Below are 20,470 nucleotides of genomic sequence, written 5' to 3'. Positions count from 1 at the left end.
AATATTTTTTTTAGATGGAGAAAATTTGTTTTGGCATTTTAGATTTTTATTTTATTTTCTAGGAATTTTTTAGCTTCGGCAGAATTATTTAAAATAACGCGCCAATGCCTAGCTGGGCCGAAGCCAAGCACCGGCCCACCTCCCCGCGCCGCCGTCTCCTAGCGGGAGACCGCGCCGCCGCCACCGCCGAACAGGAGTCTGGTTCGGAATCCGCTGCCGCACCGTGCCCCCTTCCCCAAGGCACCACCGCCCCCCCTCTTTAAAGTCGTCCCCCCACCCTGGGAGTCGCCCCACCCCGCCGCAAGCCGCCGCGCCGCCCGCCGCCCGTGCCTTGCCGCCTTTGCCGGTGCCGCGCCGCCCCTCTCCGTGAGCCGCCGCCTGTTGCCCGCGTTGCCGCCGCCCTGCGTAGCGCTACCTCTTCCAGGATAGTGGAATCATTACTAAATAAACTCATGACCTCTCCAAATACACTTTTATAATTGTCAAAATAAGATTCAACACCCTCCAAAATAGTGGGATCATTACTTCCTAAAGTTGACACTCTTCCAAACCCACTTTCATCAATATAACCATCATAAATAGGAGGCATGCTATCATCATAATAAATTTGCATATCAAAACATGGGAGGTTAAATATATCATATTCATGAAACATAGCTTCCCGAAGCTTGGGACAAACATTAATTGCAGCAAATAAATGCTCAAACATGTTATTCTCATAAAACATAGCATCCCCAAGCATAATAACCCTCATCATTAATAGTATGGATAGCACCAATAGTATAGCAATTATCATCATCACAATGAGTAATAGGAGCAACATCATTTGGCAGGGATACCTTTTTACCTTTGCTTCTCCGTCTTTTCTTTTTCTTCTTCACATTATGTGTGGGTTTAATCCTCTTTTTGGAGCTCCTTATTAATGAGATTGGTTGAATAGAAGGCTCCTCCTCGTTACCTGATTCATCATAAGAAATAATAGGAGGATAATGGGAAGTCTCTTCCGTTTCGTTAGTATTCACTTCATCTTCTATTTGTTTTCTTGTCTTTATGTAATTGGCAATGTAAGGATTTTCAATGCAATTCACCGCACAATACATATAAATTTCCTATAGATCAAAATCAAGAACTTTATCAAGGGAAAATTCTGAAATATCCTTAGTTATACGTTTTGTTTCTTCATAACCCAGAAGCAAACTAAGTTCATTATGATGCGCGAGGGAAGTCAAGTCATCACAGTTTTTGGACACGATTCGATCATGAAACAATTTGCATTGGATATTTAAATGACCACATTAATTGCAAAGTTCACAAGGACGGCAAAGAAATTTTAAATCTTCAGCACAAGCATCTAGCCTTTCTTGCAACCATTTAGTTTCTAAATACTTATGCCTCTTGCAAAATCTATCTTCCCTATTTGGTGAGTACTTGCAAACTCTATGCACTCCACAAAAATTGACATGCTTATATGAGATATTTTAATCATGACTAGTGCAGATATCATTAGTACTATGGATATTCATGGAGTTCGTACTAACAACATTGCAACCATGCTCATCATTCAAAGATTTAGTGCCAAACATTTTAATGCATTCTTCTTCTAGAATTTTGGCACAATTATCGGAATCCTTATTTTCATGGAAGATATTAAAAAGAAGAAGCATATGAGGTACCCTCAATTCCATTTTTTGTAGTTTTCTTTTATAGACTAAAATAGTGATAAAACAAGCAACAAGAAGATTCAATTGCAAGAACTAAAGATATACCTTCAAGCACTAACCTCCCCGGCAATGGCGCCAGAAAAGAGCTTGATGCCTACTACACAACCTTGTTCTTGTAGACATTGTTGGGCCTCCAGGTGCAGAGGTTTGTAGGACAGTAGCAAATTTCCCTCAAGTGGATGACCTAAGGTTTATGAATCCGTGGGAGGCATAGGATGAAGATGGTCTCTCTCAAACAACTCCGCAACCAAATAACAAAGAGTCTCTTATGTCCCCAACACACCCAATACAATGGTAAATTGTATAGGTGCACTAGTTCGGCGAAGAGATGGTGATACGAATGCAATATGGATGGTAGATATAGGTTTTTGTAATCTGAAAATATAAAAACAGCAAGGTAACAAGTGGTAAAAGTGAGCGTAAATGGTATTGCAATGATAGGAAACAAGGCCTAGGGTTCATACTTTCACTAGTGCTAGTTATCTCAACAATAATAACATAATTGGATCATATAACTATCCCTCAACATGCAACAAAGAGTCACTCCACAGTCACTAATAGCGGAGAACAAACGAAGGGATTATTGTAGGGTACGGAACCACCTCGAAGTTATTCTTTCTGATCGATCTATTCAAGAGTCTGTAGTAAAATACCACGAAGCTATTCTTTCCTTTCAATCTATCATAGAGTTCGTACGAGAATAACACCTTAAGACACAAATCAACCAAAACCCTAATGTCACCTAGATACTCCAATGTCACCTCAAGTATCCGTGGGTATGATTATAAGATATGCATCACACAATCTCATATTCATCTATTCAACCAACACAAAGAACTTCAAAGAGTGCCCCAAAGTTTCTACCGAAGAGTCAAGATGAAAACGTGTGCCAACCCCTATGCATAAGTTCACGAGGTCACGGAACTCGCAAGTTGATCACCAAAACATACATCAAGTGGATCACGTGATATCCCATTGTCACCACAGATAAGCACATGCAAGACATACATCAAGTGTTCTCAAATCCTTAAAGACTCAATGCGATAAGATAACTTCAAAGGGAAAACTCAATCCATCACAAGAGATTAGAGGGGGAGAAACATCATAAGATCCAACTATAATAGCAAAGCTCGCGATACATCAAGATCGTGCCGAATTAAGAACAAGAGAGAGAGAGATCAAACACATAGCTACTGGTACATACCCTCAGCCCCGAGGGTCAACTACTCCCTCCTCGTCATGGAGAGCACCGGGATGATGAAGTTGGCCACCGGAGAGGGATTCCCCCCTCCAGTAGGGTGCCGGAACGGGTCTAGATTGTTTTTCGGTGGCTATAGAGGCTTGCGGTGGTGGAACTCCCGATCTAGGTTTCTTTCTGGAAGTTTGGGTATATATATGAGGTGTTGCAGTCGGGAACAAGTCAGGGGGGGTCCTCGAGGCGGCCACGAGGTAGGGGGCGCCTAGAGGGTAGGGCGCACCCCCACCCTCATGGTGGCCTCGGGACTCTTCTGGCCCATCTCCGATACTCATGGGCTTCGTCTAGTCCAAAAAAGATCTCCATGAAATTTCAGGTCAATTGGACTCCGTTTGGTTTTCCTTTTCTGTGATACTCAAAAACAAGGAAAAAATAGAAACTAGCACGGGGCTCTAGGTTAATAGGTTAGTCCCAAAAATCACATAAAATAGCATATAAATGCATATAAAAAATCCAAGGTTGATAATATAATAGCATGGAACAATCAAAAATTATAGATACGTTGGAGATGTATCACTTTGTACCTTGTCTTCTCGTGCCCTCCTAGGTGAAAGCTGGTGGGGAAAGGTATGGAGGACTCCGGGTTAACTTTGTCGCTGCCCATGTTTCCTTCATGAGGGATGCTCGTACGTCAAGGGGGACCCCTGATCATCGCAACTCTCGGGCCTCACAAGTCATGTAGCCCCTCGCCCCTTGGTGTCGTCCTGGCGTTCCAGACGCCCCAACGATGGTCGAGGTATGTGCGGGGCTGGGCCCTGCCGATGCAAAGCACAAAAGCAAGCAAGAAGGAAACCAAGCACGAATAGGACAATCGCGGAGTACAAAAAGTTATTACAACCACAGAGTGTTCCACAAATTCAAATGGAAGTTTTACGCCTCCACGAGGCACGGTAAATGTTGCAGGATAAAGCTAGGAGGAAGTGCCACCACCGCCTTGGCCGTTGTTGCCGCCCTTCCCGCTCGTAGGGAGCGCGTCATTGACATCGCTGCCACCATCATTGCCGCCGCTGGCCTCCACCATCATGGGCTCGGCGTCAGGGATGCAGAGGAACTTCTTCAGCAGCACATCCTCATGACCCTTCATGGGTCCCGCGGCAGCAACACAGGACTCAGGAGCAACCGAGCGGATCACTGCGTCGAAGCTGAAGTCCGGGTCCTGGAGGTAGAGCTGGCTGAAGACATGCGTCATGGCTACGGTGAAGAGCGAGCGGCACTCCTCCTCCAAGATAGAATCCACTTTAGCGGCAGTGCCCTCAAGCGCTTCGGCAAGCTTAGAGGAGAGCCCTACAAGGCCGTCCTCTGGAGTCACCTGCGGCTCCACGTACCATCCCCTGCTAATGGAGCACAGTGCCTCACGAGACCTGAGCTTGAGGGAGGGGAAGGCATCGTGTTCTGCGGCCGCCTTCTTCTCAGCGGGAGCAAGGATCTTCTGCCTGGCCTCTAGCCGGGCTATCGCCTCGGAGACACACTGAGCGTGGGACGCCTGGGCTTCCACCACCTCCTTCTTTAGCTTGGCCAGGCGACCGTGCTCCATGGCCTAGTCAGCAGTCACCTGGGTCAACTCGGAGTCGCGATCAGCAAGCTTCGCCTCGCGGGCCTTGAGGTCCTCCTCTCGCTTCTAGAGCCATCGGGCATGCGTGGCTTGGTCCTCCTGGAGGGACTTCAGCTAGGCGTCCACCTTGTTGCAGCGCTCCTCGGTGGACTGGCCTCAACGGCCTTCTTCTTGCCCTCCGTGGTTGCGGCTTCGACACGGCCCCAGGCCGTCGGCGGACATGTCGGCCTAGAGCCACCCTGAGACAAGCCCAGGCGCTCCCTCACGAGGCACCTGTCGGCATCTTGGAGGTTGGCCAAGCATGATGTAGGCTTTGTCTAGAGCACTGGGCCTGATGAGGGGGCCATAGTCCACTAGCGCGAGGGCTTGGGGAGGAGGCGGCACTAGCGCGTCAATCAACCCCACTGCCAAGGAAGTGATAGCATGGACGGCTTGGGGCACCGGAGGCTCCGAGCTCCCTTTAGGAATGACAAGGGTGGACGGCTTCATAGCCTACTGGCCTGCGGGGGCTGGCTCATCCTGAGGCTACATCACCACATCCTCAGGGGCGTGCTCCACCGTGTGGGGACAAGGGATCGCCTCCTCCACCCGCGCAGGGGCCGTTACGGCTGCAACAAGGGGTGTCGCCTCTTGAGCCCCAATGCTCTCGGCGGACTTTCCTCCAGGCAGCGCCGGTGAGGCTCCAGGAGCAGGTGGAGCACTCAAGCGCTCGCGCGTGGTGCTGCACGAGCACCCAAGGGCTGCGTCGGCCCGGCCCAATGCGCTTTCGTGCCCGCCACGGCTGTGACCAAAGACTAACGGCACCCTCAGGACTAGGGGCTCCTCTTGCTCAACGATCACCTTCTTCTTATTTGTCATGATGCCAACCCTGGTCATCAGGAGGGGAGCGCTATGGGCACAGTGGAAGTCTATGCTAAACTCAAGAGCAAGGTAGGTTACTTACTCACCAGGGTCAACCCACGTCCTCTTCTTATCCTTCTTGGCTGGAGCTGGGGCGCCCCCACCTTTCCTTGATGCAGCCTTAGTCGCGCTTGGGGGACCGGCGGTGTGCTCTTTGGCTGGCCCCGGTGTGGCGCTGCCACTTGGAGAGGAAGAGGGGGCGCCCTGAGGGGTCACGGTCGGCACGGCCGCGTCCGCCCCATCCTCTAGCTGCGGCTTGGACAGTGACGGGACTACCACCTCGACCGCCGTACCAGGGTGCCCACCAGAGGAGAGGCCACTGCACACTTCCTCGAGGTCGCCTGGGCCGACCCTCGTGGAGTCTGGGGACTAGATCCTGACCTCATGAGGACCCCGGTGGAGCATGGGGAGTGCACGGTCGGAAGCTCGTCGGTGTAGTCGTCGTCCGCAAGGTTGCAGAGGAGCTCGCTTTGCGATGGGGGAGACACTTCCTCCAGGTCATCGTCCGCGGTCTCCTCCGAGTCCTCTTCTTCGTCACTATCGCCGGAGGACACGGGCATGGGGGAGTTGGGACACTCAGGCGACACGAGCCCCAGCTCGTTGAAGGCAGGCAAGGAGGCGACCAGTTCCTCCCTGTCGTCATGGCGGTACAGCGGGACGTAGGCCCCAGGGAGATTCCCGGGGTCACCGTTGAGCAGGACGGCCATGGCCTTGTCTAGCTCCCAGGCTGCAGCCTGATCTCATCTATCGCACCCTGGAACTCCCACATGGGGCGCGTGTGCGACTGGAGTGGCGCCAGGCGCTGTATCAGGAACTCCTTCACAAGCATGCCCCTCATCAGCACCTTGGCCTCCATGTCCAAGGTCATCCTCCTCAGGATAGGTTCCGCGCAGCTCGGGCAGCTTAGTCGGTTGCTCCAGCCGCGCATTGAGACCCTTGGTATCCAAGAAGAACCAGCGTTGCCGAAAGCCTTCCACCTTCTTCCCGGCCTTCATGAGCACGTTGCCCTTGTGCAATGCGATGAAGGACACGCACATGGAGCGCTGCATCGAATCGTGCAGCCATGGGCTGAAGAACTAGCGAAGGAGCGGCACGGAGGGCCTCGCGCCCACAAAGGCCTCACAGTAGAAGGCGGAGATGGATAGGAGGAGGATGGAGTTGGGTTTAGGATGAAGTGTTTGGATCTGGTAGTGGTTGAGGACGGCAATGAAGAATACCAAGAGGGGCGGGGCGAGCCCTGGGAAGATGTTGTGGAGGAAGAAGGGATAGACTGACCACGCCATGGTCCGCTGCTTGGCGGAGCCATCCCAGATGACGGTTTTGCTCCACTCGTTGTCTTCGCTCGCCGTCTACAGGAGCACGGGGTCGAGGTGCCCCACCTTGGCAATGGAGAACACGCCAAGTGTTGGTGCTGGAGAGAGGGAGGAGCTTGCGGCTTGCTCCACGGGCTTCGACTTCCCGGGCGCCATTCGCATGGTCACCTATGCCGGAGAAGGAGAAGGAAGGGGGCGGAGTGCGATTGTATCTGGAGAAGCCTTCAGCTGGGAGAAGGTGATCTGGAGCAAGGCAAGGGGAAGCAATGATGGCTCAGCGGCGTACGCCAGTATTTTGTCGGCCAGGGCGGTTGCCAAGGCGACATGAGGGAGCGGAGGCGTCCGCGTCCCGACAAGCGCCATGCGTCGACCCTGGCCTGCAGGCGGTTAGGGCCCACGACGCTTTGACCCTGCCTCATGGCTTCACCTGGAAGCCAATTCGGGCGCGCCTTGGGCCTGAGGGCTACTGTCGGTGTTCCGGGAATGAGGGATACCCAGACCTACCTGCCTGCGGCCCATGGCGTGGCTCCCTCGATGGCCTGGTATGGCCCAGCTACAAGGCCTCCAAGTCAAGACCCTCGCGAGGGCCCTGGCCTTGCAAGGCGAACAACGCCAAGGCCTCCAGAGAGGCGGCCTCCCAAGGAGCGGAGATTTCTATATAGGTACCCAGCCTCACAAGGCTGCGATGACGTGAGCCATGACGATGATGCACTAAAAAAAGACACTTCCGTGATGATACATGTTTGTCACAGTAGGTCACGTTTTCTGTCATGCATGTACATCCATGAAGATTTTATGATAGAATCAAGATAGTCATACCTGTGATGTCGTAGAAGTGTTCCATGACATTACCGAAATTATCATCATGGAAGTGTCCACTTCCATGACGACAAATCACACGTCACAGAAGTGATTGCGTCAAGGGTGACCGACACGTGGCATCCACCATAACGGGTCGCCGTTAAGCTATCGGGTCCGGTTTTGGATCCGATAACCCGTTAACAGCCCGGACCAATGGGAAATTTCCACATGTAAAATTCTAATTGGCCGAAGGAAACACGTGTCAGCTCGTCAGTGGGTCAGATAGGCGCCAATGATATGTCGACACGTTCGACGGCCCACCACTGGCCCATTTAGCTTACAAAGGCCGGCCCATTTGACTTGGTCAAAAGTTAGCGGGCTAGCCCATGAAAAGCCTGTTAAGTCTCTTTGCAAATAGCCCATTTTACGGCCCGGTAACTCACAGCCCGTTAGGGCCTACCCAAAGTCGGCCCAACAACGTCATGTGGGCCGTCGAATATAACACCAACCCATTTCACTTTTGGCCCATGTATGGCCCACGACGTTATTCGGCCCATATGAGGCCTTCGTATCTTTAGGCCCTTTAAAGGCCCACGGTGAGTCTAGCCTAGAATGAGCAGTAGATTTCTTTGTACTAGTTAACGGACCATGATTCACATGGGCCGTTTCCAGCCCGTATTAGCTTTTGGCCTGCTAATGGCCCATACATTGTTGGTCTCCTTTCGGGCCCTCGATTACTTCCGGCCTGTTACTGGCCTATTCCACTAATGGGCCAAATTCGGCCTGTGGCAAGAGTTGGCCCTTTCCTGGCTTGTTAACCCGTTGCCCCGCTTCCAGCCCGTCCTACATTCTGGCCCATTAATGACCCCTTATGCCTGTGACACAATTAAGCATTTGCTGTCCTCCTGCCTGTTAACGGCCCATTACCGTGCTGGGCTGATACCAATTACACCCTTCTATAGCCCATGTAGACCCATTTATCCGATGGTCCAAGGCCCACCGATTCTACAGCCGTGTTGGAGGCCCATTTAAAGATGGCCCGTAGGAGGCCCATGGATCCTATGGCCCGTAGCAGGGTCATGGTTACCATGGTCCGTATATGGCCCATGTTTGTTGCGGACACTTGTGTCTAGAGCGCAGATATAACATTGTTTTGAGCTTGCATATCTTGATCATGGGGCAGTTTGGACGAGATTGCCTTAACAACCAACCCAGTATTACACGGGAACGTGCTTTTGGCACTATTAGTGGACAGGTACTGACCCACTGCAGCAAGAGCTAACATTGCGGTTATAGTTGCCTCGCCACCTTCAGAAGGTGGTGGTTCCACCATTTTTTCCATAGCTTGCTGAAAAGTTGAGTTTTTACATTAGTACCAGAATAGAAGATATTAAGGAGGTAGCATAACCAAACAAAATAGCTTTGGTCTATATACATAACTTATTTCGGTGAACCCATGTAAAATATTAGTTGTATTTTACTGCAAAGTACATAATAAAACTAGGTTCCAAACATATGACCATGTATCATGGCTAATGTATTGTCTATTTCTTCACATTGTATTGACAACTAAGGATAAAGAGACAAAGTTTATAATACGGTAAGCATAATATGAAATCATTCATATCGCAAAACAACTAAGAACAGACAAATAGGGAATTGTAACGTTGTGTGGGCAAGTCCAGCACGGAACTAGATTACAGGTCAAGATCAAAGGAACATCACTCCTCTTTTTTAAACCTTGTAAGGTGCAATGATACGCTAAGACAATTGTGTATAAAATCGAAAAGAGTAATAGACATTGGATGCAAACCATGCAGTTCAAGGCACGAGTCAGAGTAAGTAGTAGTTAATAGGCATGAGGATTAAGGACTTACAACAGCGGCTTTGACTGGTGTAGTCATCCCTTCGTCTTGCTGGTGTGACAGTCCTTGAAGATTTCCACATCATTTGGTTCAGGTACTTTTTGGTCCTTGCGGGCTTTCCTCTGCATTTGGAACAAGTCAATATAGATCTGATAATATGGTACAGCGAAAAGAGTGAAACATCAGCTAATTACAAGAGCCTCGCAGTGTGTAATATAGCTACGAGATCATGTTGTCTGTTGGAATTTCACTTTCGTACGGTTGGCCTTGTTCGTTGAACAGTTCACCTACAAGAAGATAAATATGTGTTGCACATGCATAAATAGGACTTCAACATGTGATCTGATCACATATATATAATGTACCTGATACTTCAGATCGGACCAGTGTTTAACGAGGCCTCTCCAGTCTTCATCTGATATATTTTCCACTGGAGATGTTTGGGCAAGTTCACTGTTAGCCTTGCCTTCAAAGTGAGTTTTCCTCAAGTTATATCGATACTGTCGCAGAGCAGACTTGAAAACATGGGTGCAAGCTTGTCTAGTTGTATCATCTTGGCTATCCAACTTGAACCTCGTCTATTGAAATTATGGGAGTCTCATTATCAGCAACCTAGAAAGTGTTGGACAGAGCAAGACGATATTAATAGTTTCCATACATAACCATACTTATAGATAAATGGTCGAGGAAGGTGTCGAACTGGGTTTTTTCTTTGTCATTCCTGTACTGAATCCATGTTGGGAGGATACATACATGACACCTAATAGCAACCGCTGCCTCTAATACTAACTTGGCTGACTCTGTAGCGTCACGTGGCCTTTTTAAACCTGCCTCAAAATGGATCTCCATTCTTCCTCCTCTAGATTTAGTTAACCTATCGAGCATTATCCCTGATGTTTGTTTCCTATTGTGCCTAGGTGCTAGTCCAACAACAAACATAGGAAGTGTTAGTGTACATCAAACTGTGAGACTACATATAAAGAAGCATGCAACTGTATCTTGGCTCTGGCAACTACCTTCTTGTTGTTGAAGCTCACAAAGTTCATCTGATCTTGCCAACTCATCTTGTGTCAAGAGTGCTTCGGAAGTAGTGTCAGGTGGCAAGAGAGCTTGGGAACGTGCTGCTAGCTGAGTTGACCAACGAGTAAATCGTGCAGGTACTGTGGAAGTTGTTCCAACAACTAGGGCTGTCTCTGCTTGTTTGGTGGCACCCATTTGTTTCTGTTTGGCTTGTTCTGCAGCTCGTGTAGCATGGGATACCCTGTCGGTACAATTTTCCGCTGGACTTTGACCTTCTATTGCACCATCAGTACCAGCAGAATCTGCAAGATTCCTCCGGTTCCCTTTCCCCATCGTTCTGTCTTGCTTCCTCTTTCTCTATGCCATGTTAAGTCAAGCCGACAAGAAAAACGAATAACAATTTAGTTCTTCAGAACAAATTGATGAGTGATACAGACGAACTGAACTTTGATGTTAGACAAGCACATGATAGGATGATGTAATATGTACGAAAAATAGGATGGCATGAGATAACTAGAACTATGATGTGTAAACTAAGCAGAAGACATTTCACTAAATTAGAAGAAATGCAATGGAAGGTAGACAACATATGAAAGATGCTACAAATATCGCTCTGCCAAGTTAACAGTGTCTCATCATAAATGTCATTTAAACAAATGTGAAGCAGTACAAGAAATAAATCATATGCAAGATGCAAACAACGTCACACTACCAAGTTAAAGGTCTCTCGTCATTAGTGCCATTGCATATTCACAGCTTATGATGTGCAAACTAAGGAGAAGGCATTTCAACAAATTAGAAGTAATGAAAGCTAGACACCGTATGAAAGATGCAACAAATATCACTCTACCAAGTTAAAATTGTCTCGTCATAAGTGCCATTTCAACAAATTAGAAGTAGTACAAGCTAGAAAAGAATGCGAGATGTAACCTATATCACACTCCCAAGTCAAACGTGTCTTATGATAAGTGATTGTTGCAGGTTACACAACAGTAGTACTTTGATGTATGAACATGGTGTGATAGACAGATATTGTATGTTCTAGAAACAGGAACACATGTCTTATTCACAAGTATAATGTGTAAAGTAAGCAGATGAAATTCAACAAAATTAGAAGCAATACAAGCTAGACATCATACATAACATGCAACCACATATAACAGTACCAAGTTAGAGGGAGCACCTATGATGGTGCACTAGGGGAGACGTGCTCATCATCAACACAGCTACGTTGAGTGTCTATGCATGTGTTGTCTTGGAAATCATCTTGGGGGGATGGAGGAGTAGAATCTTTAGAGGCCCTCCGTTTGGAAGGAGCACCATCATCCGTTGCCTTGCTAACTTCCTTCCGCTTTATTGATTTTGTATTGTCAAGTAAATCCGACAAGAAAAAGCAATAAAATTCACTCTTCAGAACTAACTCACGCATGATACTGACAATCACTACTTTGATGTAAGGCAAACACATGATTCCAGGATCGAATAATACGAAAAATAGGACGGCATGGCATATTCACAACTGTTTGTGTAAACTAAGCAGAAACCATTTCAACAAATAAGAAGCAATGCAAGCTAGACACCACATGAAAGATGCAACCAATATGACTCTGCCATGTTAAAAGCGTCCCATCATAAATGGCATTTCAACAAATTAGAAGCAGCGCATGCTATAAATCATATGAAAGATGCAACTAATATCACACTGCATATACTAAAGGTGTCTCGTCATATTGATTTATGCAGGATACAAAAAAACAATAGTATTATGTAAGGACATGCTTAATAGACAGATGTACTATGTACTAAAAACAGGAAGGCATGTCACATTAACAGGTATAATGTATAAACTAAGCAGAATAGCACATGCAATTTAACCAGATTGGAAGAATTACAATCTAGACACCATATGCAACATGCAACCACATATCATGCTGCCAAGTTAGGGCAAGCACCTGCGATGCTAATGTAGGGGAAATGCGGTAATCAACTATAGAGCTATGTTCACTATCTTCATCTAGCCTTGCTGTTTCTTGAGAATCATGTGGGGAGGCTGACGCTGCAATCTTTAAATGAGGATATTTTCTCACAGTAGTCCACTTACCTGACTGCCTCATCATAAGTGATTGATGAGGGATACACAAGAATATTTGTTTGATGTAAAAACATGGTTCATAGACAGATGTACTAGTATGTACCAAAAACAGGAAGGTATGTCATATTCAAAGGCATTGTGTGTAAGCTAAGAAAATGCAATTTAACCAAATTGGAAGCAATACAAGCTAGACATCTGGCTGGAGTGGTGAGCATGATCATCTAGGTCCTCAGAGCCTGGTGGGAGGCAGGCTGCTTCGCCACCATCGTTGCTTTTTAGTTGGCTTCCAGGTGATGCATGTCTGTGATGGGCTTGTCACTGGCTCGGCCAGTGCCTTGACTAGCCATTTGACTTCTGGTGCTCCCGGGATGGTGGTTCATGTAAAAAATATCTTTCCTTACCTTAATAAAGACCGACTTCGGCCTTTCAAATACAAGCTAGACACCATATGCAACATGCAACCACATATGACACCGCAAAGTTAAAGCAGGCACCTGGGATGGTGGTTCATTGGGAGCGAGGTCATCAACTCCAGAGCTACGTTTGCCGTCTCCATCTGCTAACACTGCAGCCTTTAAATGGCTGAAACGTGTCTTGCCTGGCAGTGTACCACGCTGGAGCAACTTCTCTCTTTTATTTTCTGCTTTTGTGAAGGCAGCAGAGTCTGAAATAGCCTTGCATAAAAACACAATTGTGAGAGTATGGGTGAAGTGTGTGCAAAACTAGTGCACTATAAAAGTAGCAGATAGCAGGTGGCTGAAACATAAATGATAGGAGACATACGATAGCTCTACAACATTGCATGGAAAACAAAATTAGATTCTACTCCGTATGGTTTTTTAATATATGAGCATAGGAAATGCAGGTACTCCGGTCCTATCAAGATAATAGTCGACTGAAAATAAATAGGTTAGTCGATTTTTCTATGAATCATCCGATCTATAAGGAACGGGCAGATGGCCTTCGTCTACCTCCCGCCAGTCACTGTTGACAATCTTTCTCGATCCGCCAGCGACCATTGGCCCAGACCCCTGCCTCCGCCGCCCCGCCCTCCCCTTGACCTCACACCACCATCGTGCTTGGCAGCGCCCCCAGGCCATCCCTTTAATCCTGACCAACCAACAGATCAGGCGCCAGCTGCTTCCCCGGCGTAATAGGCGGACTAGCGCCTGTTACGCCGGGGATTTCTCCCATTAATTGGGAATCAACTGACCAGGAATTGAAATCCACGGGGCGATGGACCTCTAGCTAAGGTGAAATAGTATATGAGGAGAAACCTTGTGCATCGCGAGTAACTAGGAACATATAGTATCAAGAAGAAGCGGTCAATTAGTGTCTTCTGTGGGATGAATACCGTGCAAGCAGACACATAAGATTTGCATGAATAAGGGAAGAGGAGTACCATTTCCGGTTGCTAGTGTGGTCGCCTCCACATGTAGCGCCGATCTTCTTATTTTTGCCAGCGAAACAGATGTTTTGGAGGAGGGTGTAGGCTTGGACAAACCCATGGCCAAATTGTTGACTATGTTGCCGTGGCCGTATGTCGGCGGAGGGGAAGCAGATCCGAGGCGGCAAAGGAAGGCGTAGCAGGAACAGCTCCGGTCCGGTGGACGGTGGCGAAGTTGGAGCGGCAGCGGTGAGGCGCAGGACGGCGTGGTTGAACTGGCTCGGGTACGGACGGCTCGGCCTCAGCTTCAACTACTAGCCTTGGAGGGCGTTGCGATTGAGGTTGCGGTGGACGACGACATCGGGCTATCGGCTCCAGCATGATGGAGGAGGGCGGCGATTGATGGGTGGGATGGGTGGGATGAGGTGGTCAATTTAACTAGTAAACATGGTGCCATGTAGACTATTTGGCCGGTCAACAAAGTGCGATCCGATGCTGAACGGTGAGCAAGTGACCGTATAATCACCGCAAAATGTATATAGTGACCGTAATGAGCATATTCTGAAGTTCGGTGACCGTATTATGCTTTCTCTCTGTAGGCCCTCCAAAACTACATCTCTACATGTTCTCGCATGTTACATCTAACAACTATGCAATACATCACTACTACTACACTCTAACACAATAAATCATATGTGTTTTTAGTTTTACTAGATATCATATTGTTACTTAATTATTCAGTTTGCATACAATAAAATTTCCTTTGAAATGTATGGCCAGTATCATCTATCGGGCGGGAAAAATCCCGTCCTTTCTTGTTTAATCACGTTTGTATCGATGGATCGTGCCAAACAGTAAAACTATAGTACTAGTATACAGTACAAGTGACAGTTCACTGGGTCGCCGTGTCGTGTACTCCTCCATCGTAAGAGTGGAGCGCTCGCTTTCATAAATGTTCTAGTCCCTTTCGCCGACATGTGGGACATCACGCTACCAGGTCCATGTGCCATACCAAAATACAGTGCAGAGCAGCAGGGGTGAAGCACCCTAGTCATGGCGCCGGCGTAGTAATGAGTAATGAGGCATCAAAGCAGAAAGCTGCACCTTTCCCGCAGTTAAGTTGGAGGGATGAAGTTATAATAATGCTAGTAAAAAAGAAGTTGGAGGGACGAAGCAACCATCATTTCACTCGTTGCTGAATCCGCTTCTTCCTCATCTTCTTCAAGTTAACCACGTATTGCTTCTGTCGTTGTTCAGCCTCATGTGGGACGCGGATCAGCTTGGTAAAGAACTCACACATGGGACCGCATGTTAGCAAACCGCCAGGCCAACATCCTCTAAAAACAACAAACCTCCCCCGTCATCCACGTGGCAAAGTCACCTAGTTTTTACTAATCTTGATTCTATAATTTTTTAGATCAATATAATTGAGATTTGTATAGATAGCACACAGCAGCAAAACCAAGTGGTACGGTTAAGGGCATCCACAATGTGTAGCCAAATGTGAAAATATTTTTTGTCATCAATGGGAACCATTTGTGGACGGTGTTGCCAAAGACAAAAACATGGAACCGAAGCTACCTGATTGATTGATTGATTGATTGATTGAAGGAATAGAAAAATGCAACGTCTCTCCTCTTTCTCCCATGCTTGGACGCATGTACAGTATAGAGCACAGAGTCTACTCTCCTGTCCCTTCTATCACAAATCGCAAAGTAGTGAGGCGTCAAATCACAAAGCACGGACGAAGCAACCATCATTTCACTCTTCTCGGACTCCGCTTCTCCATCATCTTCTTTGAGAAACCACCTCACCGCACTAAGCTGGACAGACGACGCCATTGTGTACTAGTAGTACTAGTACATTTACGCGTCCTTTGGTTCAACAGACTTCCTGGATGCAAATAAGGCGGTTGTCTCGGCTTGCAGGCGGCATTTGCGAACGACTTACCGTGGTCTCCCTCAATGGTGTTCTCCGTCGAACGCACTTCGCCAAACCACAACATTCGAGATATCGTCGATGCCACCGCAATGGGGAAGGAGGTCAAATAGTTACTACCTCCATTTTTTGTACACCAGGCCAGTATATCAAAATAACAATTTAAAAAAGGCCACTAACACTAATCGAGGCAATATTTATGGGGTTTGCCTCATACTAGCAACCAAGGACATTAATATACCCTTGCATGCATGCAAAAGTGAGAAGGTTTGTTTGCAGGGCGCTTCATTAATCAAGCGATGAGGAGTGAGATGGTTAGCTTTTTGGGCTTTGGAGAAAAAAATAAGCATTAGTTGACACATCAAACGATGATTTGTATCGAACCGCACCCTCACATGGTCGCTCTTGCACACCGCGGTCGCACCGCACCCTCACACAGTCGCTCATACACGCCGCAAACCGAACCAAGGGAACGCACCCTCACTGACACGTGCTACCTCCGATCGATAATTTTCGTTCATACATTATGTTTATCCAACCACATGTTGGGGTGGATCCGTACGGCCCATGCGGTGGTCTATTGGGGAAGAAGAAGAGGTGAGGAATAAGGGTTAGGAGACGTAGGATATTCATCCAACCGCATGAAATGGTAGACTGACCCAAATGATGAAAGTCAGGTGACTTGCATAACAATATATGTTTTTACACAGCAAAAGATCCCTGAAAACAACAAATAAAAGAAAAACTATCACTGCTCGTGGAACGAGACAACCTCGTCATCTTTGGCTGCCGGCGCGAACCAGCCGTAGCTGCCGACGTGTATCTCGACACCGTGGTTGTCCTCGGCCTCCGTCTACTCGTACATGCGGAGCATGCGGGCGCTCTGCACAGACGAGAGCACCGCCCGGTTCAAGTCTAGGATGTCTGGTTCCACCTGCAGGAGGGCCTCGATGGTAGCGGCATCCGCGTGCTCCGCGTCGAGTTGGGCCTCCGCCGCCCGGTTCAATCCCAGGACGTCCAGTTCCACCTGCATGAGGGCCTCGATGGCAGCAGCATCCGCGCGCTCCGCGTCGAGTTGAGCCTCTGCCACCCGGTTCACATCCACGACATCCAGTTCCGCTTGCAGGAGAGCCTCGATGGCAGCGGCATGCGCGCGTCGAGTTGAGCCTCTGCCTCCCGGTCCTCCTTAAGTATCGCTAGGTTGAACTGCTGGTCCACCTGCACCATGGGGGCCCGGACACTGGCACAAAGTCGACGGCCATCATCTCATAAGCATCAAGGGCCTTCTGCGACACGACCTCGGCTATGAACATTGGATCGGCTTCCTCCTCCTCGTAGCTTGGCTTCAGAGAACTCGGGGATTGTATATCGCTGTTGTCACGTTCCCGTTGCACCACAGCACGCTGGACCCTCCATGTCGTTCACCGAATGGAACGCGCTTCGTCTTGCGTTTTCACCCTCTTGTGAGAGAAAACCGACATCCCTCCCCCTCCCGCCCGCGTCATTTATACTACCACTCCCTCCGTTTTATGCGGAGTAAATAAAAATAGAGGGATTATACTACGGATGAGGATCCGCTGACGTGGCCGAACCCATTAAGTAACTGACATGCGGGGCCTAGAAAGCATGGGTCCGCCAGTAAGTGACCGAAAGGGAGGGTAAGGCGGGGATCCTACGTTAGAGGATCCACTTCGAGTACTACCCCCTCCTTCCATCTACAAGTCCTAATGCATTTTTCGAGGCTAACTTTGACCAATAGAGTAATAATATATGACATGCAACTTACACAAAGCATATAGTCAAATTCGTATGTGAAAGGAGCTTCCAATGATATAATTTTCACATTATACATCTCATGTACTATTAATCTTGTCAATACGCAAAGGCGGTTTTGAAAAATGCATTAGAGCATGGTTAATAATATAGCCAGCGGATGGCTATAAGGAACTGCCATGCCATCTATAGCCATCATCTATATGCACTCATACAATAGTGTTGGCTACAAGGTTGGCTATTTCCTGCAAAAAATAATATAAAAGGTTGGCTATTGTATTAGTACTTTTTCCCATCTCCTCTCTACTATCTCTTTCTTCATATTTATTGTATTTACCTAGGAATGCATATATAGCTAGGCTCTTACATGAGAGCTCACTCCCCTTACTTTTTCACATCTCTCTCCTTCACAACGGCAAGAGTGCCATGTAAGTTGGCTCTTAATGGCTATTAGGTTGGCTCTAAGCATTTAATATTTGCATGAGAAAGGTATATGATTGGAAGAGAGTTGCATGCATACATTTTTCTTGATCTATGTGTGATGGCCAGGCTGTAGAATATAAGAGCCCGCTTCACTCTCTCTCCTCTCTTCTAACTCCTCCAAGTAGGATTTTAATGACATGACAAGTCTTATAGCCTGCTGACTAGGCCTTATTAGACTTGCTCTTAGTCCCTATATAAATGAAGGAGGGAGTACTATGAGCACTGCATACTCTACTATAGATGTTATGAGTACTCCACTAGTGCTATTGGACAGGGAGCTTAAAAAAGTTACTATTGGACTGGCTATACATGGCGAAATCCTAGTAGGAAGAGCATGCGCGAGAACAAGCACATTCACGTGGTTGAAAAAAATTGGAAACCATCTCTGTTTGAATACAAATCTAGGAGTACGTACGAATCTAACAATATTGATTGGGCGTTGTTGAATGTTGATACTTTTTCTGTAAGTTTGATCAAAGAAGAGATACTTTGACTACACATAAAACTTATATGTAAACTAGAAAGGATTGGAGGGAGTATATTGTACGCTCAAAAGCGAAACGAACATTGAATACCCTTTATATATGATTTGCGGATGCTAGGATCACCGGTTCAAAATTTTGAATCCGCCTTAGGTATCAAATATGCACCCACTCGTTTTCTCTCGATTTCATCTCGGGATCCAGAGATCGATTGAAAGAGGACTAGGGTGGGTACAATACGTTCGTTTCTCTTATGAATGTACAATATACTCCCTCTGATCCCCACAGACCCCCCTCCCCGCAGGTCATTTCTATCATTCTATCATAGAAGCAAACCAAACCTTTATCTCCTTGCACGACACACAATTGATCTCTCAAACATCAATTGATCTCGTCAAGATGTGTCGGGGCATGAACCAAATGGGATGTCAACACTAAGATGGGAAACGACACGTAGTGGAGGCAATGTGAAACTTTAAACGAACTGTTTGTTTGTATGCATGTCGTACAAATTACAACATTGGAAATACAAGCGAATGATACTTGGCGGAATGTTCAAATGACTCATGCGGGAGGATGGACCTGACTGGGGGGTGGCATGATCGATTGAGAAGAGGGTTGGAGAGGAATGAGAAATAAGCAAGGCCGCATGATTATACTTGAACATCTCAAATAAACAATAAGTTGTCTCGTTTTCCTTTCCATGTTGGTAACGGAGTAAGATACTCCCTCTGTTTTTATTTACTCTGCATATTAGGTTTGATTGAAGTCAAACATCATAAAATTTGACTAAGTTTATAGAAAACTAGCAAGATGCCCGTGCCTTGCACGAAACATCAAGATCTTGTGGGAGAAAAGGATGAATGAGGGAAGGCCTTATATGCAAATGTGGAGAGGAGTGCAGGTAAATTGTCATAGTTTCCATCCTATCCGTTAGATATAGATTAGATGGCCTATAATGCAGGATGGCAGGCACACCATCATCACCAACTCTGCTTTTTATGTACACTAGCAAGATGCCCGTGCGTTGCACGGAACATCAAGATGCATTTGTATGAGTAGTTTATCTTTCGAGAGAAAAGGATGAATGAGGGAAGGTCTTATTTGCAAATGTGGAGAGGGGTGTGGGTATCTTTTTGCAAAATTGCCATAGTTTCCTTCCTATCTGTCAGATATAAATCAGACGGACTCTTATAAAAAACAGAGTTGGTGATGATGGTGTGCCTGCCATCCTGCAATATAGGTCGTCCGATTTATATCTGACGGATAGCAAGGAAACTATGGCAATTTTGCAAAAAGGTACCCACACACCTCTCCACAATTGAAAATAAGGACTTCCCTCGTTCATCCTTTTCTCTCACAAGATAAACTAGTCATACAAATGCATCTTGATGTTATGTGCAACGCACAGCATCTTGCTAGTAAGAGTAGAAATATGAACATTTACAATAGCAAATATATATGATGTGAAAGTATATTCAATAATGAATCAACTGGTATTGATTTGTTATTGTATATGTTATTATTTCTGTCTATGAACTTTGTCAAAGTTTACAAAGTTTGACTTTGAGCAAAGCTAAAATGCGGAGTAAATAAAAACAAAGGGAGTACGCAGGGACTAGTATAGTTACTACTGCCGGAACATGGTAACTCGGACCCCTATATGCGAGCATGGACCGGGCACACCTCGATTATTCTTTCAAATAGTCGGACACCTACATTTACCACACCATCTGGCTACTTATTCAAGTGTTATGCTTCACTACTTGAAAAGGAAAAGGGTGGCACCATACCCAAAACCACCACACTTGGGGCTAGGGTAACAACTTGGTACTGTATAACATTTGAACTAGGGCACAAAAACCGCCTGTTCTACGCCTAATGCGCA

The sequence above is a fragment of the Triticum urartu genome, chromosome 7A (genome assembly GCF_056163025.1).
Source record: "Triticum urartu cultivar PI428250 chromosome 7A, HENAU_Tu73, whole genome shotgun sequence".
Classification (NCBI taxonomy): Eukaryota; Viridiplantae; Streptophyta; class Magnoliopsida; order Poales; family Poaceae; genus Triticum; species Triticum urartu.
This window is presented reverse-complemented; position numbering follows the sequence as displayed.